General features: G+C 38.3%; 1 non-coding gene across 1 annotated transcript; it reads right to left on the reverse strand.

Moving 5' to 3' along the window:
- Positions 1-4,925: 4,925 nt before the first annotated feature.
- Positions 4,926-4,997, reverse strand: TRNAT-AGU (transfer RNA threonine (anticodon AGU)). Its single transcript has one exon. It is a non-coding gene; the product is annotated as a tRNA-Thr (tRNA).
- Between the last annotated feature and the right edge of the window lie 3,014 nt (positions 4,998-8,011).

The following is an 8,011-nucleotide window of genomic DNA, read 5'->3' on the forward strand; positions in this document are numbered from 1 at the left end:
GGCTATAAAATAAAATAAAAATTATTATTATAATATTACATAATTAAAATATCATTGCCAACATGTACCGTCATTTACAGATCCTACTGCTGCATTTTTCTATTTCCGTGGAAACTTCTTCTTTCACTTTGTCCTTGTGGGTGGATTGCAAAAGATCTCTGTGCAGCATCTGACATGTTTGTGTTCCACCTACCCTGGGACCTACATTACATCTCCTTAATATGTTGATGACATTTCTCCCTCTGCTTGTTGCTTACGGGAGGCACCCAGATTCTGTAGTCCAAATGAGAATTCAGAAAGTGCAATTTTAAACTCATGGAACAACCCAAATCTCGGAATTTTATAATCACCACTACTCTCTGATGGAGTGGGTATCACACTGTGCTAGGATGCAAGAGGTCCCGGGGTTGAATCCTAGCTGGGCATGGTTTTTCTTTAAGCATGTCCTTTTTCATCAATTTCATTACACCAAGCTTAATATGAAGTGGAGGAAGCAGGACATTACTAGGATCAACCAGACTTTCTCCTATTACATTTCTACTCCCAGGTTGTAATGAATCCCTAGGTTCACATTTTTTGGAACCACACTTTTTGGAACAAGTCCTAATGGCCCTATCCCAGCTGTCTCAAGGGTACTTGGTGTAATCTGCTTTTTGTCCCAGAATTATAACATTGTGTAGTAATTTAATTATTCTTAAATGCATTATTTCTGCCTATTTCTACCAGTTTCTGAATCTAATTTAAGAAACTGCAGTGCTGCCACCTAGTGAGCACGTTTGTACAAATAGTTGCTTACAGTTGTGACAGTTTATATATATACACCTAAATATCACCCCGCCACAGCTTTACTGTCCTCTTTATGTATGTCAGTGAAGTATTCAACACACCAAAATACCTCACTTCTCTTTACGTAACAGTTGCCACGTTGCACAGCCTTCTCGACAGAGGGAGCTTGCTTCCGCTGAGAGCCGGCCTTGCGCATGCATAAATATATTCTTCCCGATCAGGCAGCGCTGGTAACTACACAGATCAGGCATATACAGAGATGCGAATAGACACCAGCTGGAGAGAGTTGAACTTCACCAAGCATTTCGTGGAAAAACAGCCCGACCTTTTACCTCCCCTTCGTTGCATGATTGGCAGGGCTTATGTAGCTGACAAAAGTTCGTTTGAGCTGCCTATTTTCCACCTTAATCTCCAACGAAATGGGGATGGAAAACGGTCACTACAGGTTTTTGTTTAATCAAGTTTTTTGTTATGTCGCTAAAATGTGATCTTTGCCATTAAGAATCTTCAAAAATTTGTTTTAAGTTAACAAGATAAGGTTAATTAGTCTCTTTTGCTATGAACTAAAAATCAAATCTGTGGCTTTTGAATTATTTTCTCTCTCTCCGACCTGGCCGAATAACATGCAACGATTAGTACAATTTATGTTAGTGACTTCTTTCGGCTATTGCATGGAGTGTAAGTATGATTGATGGAATGTATTCCATGGGAGTGTATATAGTGTCCTTTTATAATTATGTGGGTCGTTCAATATGTAAGTTTCCCTATGCTGTAAAAAAAAATATATTTTTAAGATGCATTAGAAAACTATACATACATGTGTAGGAGGATCCTTCCTCACTTCTCCACACAATCCCCATAGAGATTCAGGCATTTGTCCCACTGTTGCACCAATTTGTCCATACCCTTTGCAAGAAAATCAGGGCTCTGGCTATTGAGCACTATTCTCACATTCCACTTCACTTCTTCATCTCTTTCGAAACGGTAACCTTGAAATTCAGACTTTAACACCGGAAAAAGATGGAAATCACTCGGCACTAAATCGGGGCTGTATGGAGGGTGGGGCAGCCGTTCCCACCCCAATTCTTCAATTTTGTGTTGTGTTTGCACTGCTGAGTGGGGGCGAGCGTCATCGTCAAGAAGAATGACACCAGCTGACAGGAGACCTGGTTGCTTATGTCGAATTGCGTTTTTCAGTTTATCCAATGTTTGACAGCATTAATTGTTCTTCCTCATTCCAAAAAGTACATAAGCAGAACGCCCTTAGGATCCATGCTTCTGAACTCCTTATGACGCCAGCCCGCGTTTTCCAAACAAGCATTTACTTTTCGCCCTTGAGCGCATGTGCCTTCACATCTGATAACGAATCGATTATTGTTTCTTGTAGACGAAGGATGGCGCTTGTCAACCATGTGCTTCTTTTTAATGGCATTGCTTTATACAATATTTTATAGCACAGGAAAACTTATATATTGAACGTCCCTAGTATGTGTTCTGTAGGAAGAACTGAGTGCATGATTGAGTGCGTGAATGTGTAGATTATAAATTTTGGCAGAAAAAAATTCTAATCATTATTGGCAGCAAACAAAAACACTACAAAAATAAAAAAAATGGGAGGATTTAACTTATATATGAGGTCCAGTCATTGTTAGCACATGAATTTTATTGGCTACATAAAATTTGTTCATTGATTTGTTAAAAGTTATGTATTTGAGACTTTGAAATTTATTGTTACTGATCTAACTGAAAAGTTGTAGACATTTTACAAAGTGAAACGAGAAGCTGAAAGTATATATATATATATATATATATATATATTATTCTCATTGAGTCATTCATGTTATTGTACAAAGAAATTATTTATGAATAAATTGCTATTAATATTGAGTACCTTTTTGAATGAAGCAAAATAGTAAAATCCTGATAGTTCTATACCTAAGATATCGATGGATGAAATCCTCTGTGAATGAAAGTGTTATATCTGTGGTTCTTATTGGGCGTACATAATTTTGTCGGGAGGGGCAACTAGACGATTCCCCCATTTCTCAACAAGGTTCCATTAATCCGGATTTGTTCAATCGTGCAATTGAGTTCTTTGTCTTCTGAGAGAAAAATCTAGTCGATCAATGAGAATCAGGGTATAAATTTGGGCTGTGCGATTTATACTTAATGTAGCAGTTTCTTAAGTATTTATTTAAAATCGGCATAAATTGGGTAGCAGATTATGCATGCTACAAAAATATGATAGTATTCGCCACACAGTGCTTGTTAGAAAAGGTAAAGGTGATGAACAGAAGATGATCTTGTTACAACACCTTATGTGATGGGACATTTCTGATACTTTTTTCTGAAATCACTACCCAAGACTCCAAAGGAATCAGCTATTTGTTTCCAAACACTTTTTTTCATTGCATGGTAGTGTATTGCTTTATTTAATATTTAACACACATAACCATGCATTTAGTTATTTTTTATTAATCACACACAATAATAATTATAATACTACTACTACTAATAATAATGATGATGATGATAATAATAATAATAATAACCCTTGGTGTGTTAGCCAATAAGGGCCAGTATCTACAACCAACTGCAGGCCTCTCTCCCATCCACGGTGGTTTCAGAGAGATATGTTGTCAACAAAAGGAATCCCAGTCTTTGTTGGAGGTTTTCTATGACTGGGTTATGCTTCTCATTCTTAGCGCCCCAATATCCTCGTGATGGTGGTTGGCCATTAGTCCCATACTCAGGCTGAAGTCTCAGGAAAAAAGTTGTAACATATCCCCCAGGAGACTATAACCTCCACACATCCGATATTCAGGGTCCAAAGTTTGCACCTTAGATGGGGTGGCTATAATATAATATTTTGACCCAAAACAGGACGTCTGAAGGAAATTACTTTACCCCATACTGAAAAATCGGCAATCATAAAAATATTATTATTATATTGGTCTAAGTATGAACCACATAAATGATACACTATAAGCAACAAATGAAATGTGATCTCCTATTATGAAAAGGATAATTGTAAGCTCAGCATAACATATATAGTGATCAGCTTTGATGTTAGGCCTACTACGCTGAAGTTCAAGAGGCCATAATTGTTCATAATCTCCCCCCACCCCAAACTCTCAGTAAATTTTAGTTGTACCAACAAGATAGATATCATTGTTGAGACATGTATTTTCATCTGTCCATATATTGTTCAGGATTAACCCTAGAACATAAAATTTACATATGCTTTTCACTCAAATCCTTCCCCTACTTCCCACTTCACACCCACTCACCCCTCTACCTAGCAGTGCCTCAGGCATTCTGTCAGACTCGAGGCAACACCATGGTAAGGAGGGTGCAAGCATTGAACATCTTTAGTTTGTTCGTTATGTTGGACTCTGTATGTCAATAATATGTAGCGCTAGTAATAGAAGAAAAATCGTGCACCTAATTTTGATGTGCCCCTAGTAATAATGCCATTTGTATTCATGTAAGAATTGCATGCCGCTAGTAATACACGTAGTGAAAATGCATGAAAGACTACTGACAACTGATAAAATTTACGAACTTTTGGTAATTTGTGAAGAAGAAGAGCTGGAGGAAGAGAACGAAGAAGATATTTTGGAAGTTGAGGAAAGCGACTTCAGTGATTCGGATGGAGACAATGACCCAGAATATGTTCCTGATGAAACTGACTTAGTTCAAGGAATGTGTGAAAAGATACAAGAAGCAGAGGTTGAAGAAACATCAATGACTCAGGGCAGGGGGCAGAAGAGGAGGCAGACCTCAGAAGACTCTAAGCGTAGAACATCATTGGCCAAATCAAAATAGAGCAAAATATCTGAGAAAGCTGTCACACCTGATGACGACACAACTCCGGTGGACCCTCTAGTCATTCCTGGTACAGATATTCTAAAAGGCAAAGACAAATTTACGTGGAAATGTAAGAGTGACTCAAGTCAGGGCAAGACTGCTGCAAAATATCTTGTACACGTTAGACTTGGACTAACCCAACCTGCACAAAATGTCAAACAGCCAGAGGAATGTTTCAAGCTATTTTTAGTGACAATTTAATGCAAGAATTATTGAAGATTAGGCACAAACAGGAGATGTACTACTTAGAAATTTCCAGCGAAAAATACAGGCTCAACCAGGACTTGAACCTGGGTCTCTGGCATACTGTGCCATTGCTCTAACCACTGAGCTACCGAGCCGGCCTGGCCTCACCTGATGCTTCGCTGTCGCTGTTTTACCTGCATGGAATTGTCTCTGCCAGTGCTACCGCAACGGGATCTGTTGCCTTTGAAACACAGGCCGGCTTTTGATCAGATGTACCAACGAATGAATGCTGGAAGAAAAACTAAGCAATGGCCCCTATCACTTTTCTATAACATGATCAACATCATGGAAATCAATGGATTCATTATTCACACTCACAACTTCTACAACAATTAAGGTACCCAGAAAAGAGACCACTCTCACGGATTCAGTTCATGCTCCACCTCCATGAGAACCTGACCAAGATCTAACAGGAACAAAGGCTAATAATTCCAGGAGTCTCACAGAATTTGAGAAAGTCAATTTTGAAAGTGCTGGGGAAGGAAGAGACAAGTAAAATAACAGCCACGTCACATGGGAACAGAAAGTATTGTAGTATCTTCAACTACAAGAAAAGGAGGATGACAACTATGTACTGCTCCTGTGGGAAGGCAATTTGTGGTGAGCATCAAAAGAAAAAGTTCCCTAACTGTGGATAATTCGATAATTGCACTATTTTCTTCTAAGATGTTTTTTTTATTCCTTGTTACCACCATCAAAGAAACCCATGCTATCATCCAGCAGAAACCAGCACTAAACCTGGACAATGGACAAGCACACCCAACTTGGCACCCTGTCCTCAGAAAGATCCCCGACCTGAAAAAGAAAAGATGCTATGCACATACTCGACCCCCCTCCAGCCACGCGGGGAACAGGAACGACACATTACCGAGCAACATGGCCCAGCCCCCAACCCCCAACTGACAACGCCACCGGACAACAGGAAGCAGACGACGCAAACCAAGATGCGCGCGCCAGTGCTGCCGAACGGGAAAAATCGCAACCACCGCCGCCCGGGAACAAACAATGTACTGACGCGGTACCATCTCCGCTTCAAACGCCGTACCCTTTTGTGAATGAAGACAGTGGATCTTCGAAATTAATAGGATTGAACCATTAAATTGTGCAACGCGGAATTACGAAATCTTTTAAATTTCACATAAGTAATTGTTAATAGTGTTATAATTATTGGTATTATATTTTCTTCATTGTGTACTTTCCCATAAATTCTTAATTTACGTACAGGCTTGTCAACTAGTACATTATTTTCATATATTCTGTGTTTAATAAAGCCATGTTTATATATTTCATAAAGAATAAAAACTCCAAAATGTAGAAAATAAACAAAATAATATTAAAAATATTCATCACTTTGATTTTATAAACTAAAGTTTATGTTGAAAATCATTTGCTGCATGTACATAATATTTACGTAGTGCTAGTTTTACTGTAATATTAGAACACAATAGTGTTCTAGGGTTAAGCAAATATGCTCAATGGGAGTGGATGGATTAAGCAGAGAAGAACCACCGCTTTCAGAAAGACATCATACTTATGTGGTCCAGTTGAAGTTACTAAAAATCTGTACACATTTACCCGAAAAATAAAACTTACATTCTTTTCAGGCTTTTTGATGTTGTGTTACGATTGCTCTTTCAAATTGCCACTAATCGAACAATATTTTCTTGTCCTCTGAACTAGAAAATATATTAGCATTCTATAATTTATTAGGAATTGTCTTGTGAGTTTTGTCGAGACACAGGAATTTAAATTCTTGCTGGAAGCTGACATTGAAACTAAATACTTATAATATAGAAATAACGTAATCCACATAAAACAATAACAACCACAATGCGAGCTAACCTAAACAGTAGACTGATGTCTACTTTAATCTTTCAGTGACAATGAAGCATTTTGATTGTCTTGCGCAATTAGCCAAAACTGATGCAAAAAAAATGTATGAAGTAGTTGAAATAGGGTAAATAGTTTAAAAATTCCACCAACTTTTTTTTTAACATGAAATGTCTCAAATTTAGATTTAGTTTTAAAATTAACTTGTAGACTTTCATTAAGCGGAACATACTGAGGATTTTTAAAACATGGGTTGGACAACCGGGACATATCTCCTAAATGGGACTGTCCAGGTGAAAACAGGATGTATGGTCAGCCTAACGACATTGCAGGATAATCACACTTAACACTATGGAAAGTATTTTACATTCAAGTTTCATTGCTATTCTAAAATAATCTACGTATCTATTAATATGATGCTGGTATGATACTCAAATATATATTTTTACTCATTCAATTGCAATGCTGCTTGTGTTAATTTTATCATTCGCGTAAAAATGAATAACTATAGTTTGCAAGGTAACATTGTGTAATTCTTGAGTAATCTCCACAAACACGCAAACATACAGGGTTCAGCATGAAAAACCAACCCATCTCATATCGGTTGGTCTGAAACAAAACTTTCTCTATCTTATTCAAAGTCCAGCGTTACGGCTCCGAAAACGGGGACAAGAAGCGACCTTTACCTACATCAAGGCACATTCCAATCAAAACAAATCTCACGACTTTGTAGACATCTATGCAAAGCAAGCTCGGACACTCGAACACGTAACCCCCTTACGCTTGCCTTACACAGACTTGCTCCCTCGCGTAAAAATGAAAATCCAACACGAATGAGATGAATGGTGCGCACACAAATTACAAAACACAACCACCTATAAGTGGAACATGCACATCGGTACAAAACAACCTTGGTATCAATCTTTGAAAATGCCTCGGGCCGTGATTGTGTTCACCTTGAGAATGTGCACGGGTCACGTTCTGGTGACTCAACATTTGGCAAGAATACATGCGGTACCTATAACTTCCTGTCAATGCAGAGAACCTATTCAAACAATAACGCATCTGATTTTCCAGTGCCCCTTACGACAAGCCCATTCGGGAACAGTTGCATCAAACCCTACTTAGACTAGCTGTTCCATTTAAGGTGTCAATCCCAACCCTGATAAGTCAGCCTCGAGCTCCCATCATGTGGACGCTGTATAGCTTCGCACGAAAACACAGCATCTCAATGTAAACGAAAACAAAACGGAAGATCACAGTGTAACATAACCAACAG

Source organism: Lepisma saccharinum, chromosome 17 (genome assembly GCF_977018435.1).
Source record: "Lepisma saccharinum chromosome 17, izLepSacc3.1, whole genome shotgun sequence".
NCBI lineage: Eukaryota > Metazoa > Arthropoda > Insecta > Zygentoma > Lepismatidae > Lepisma > Lepisma saccharinum.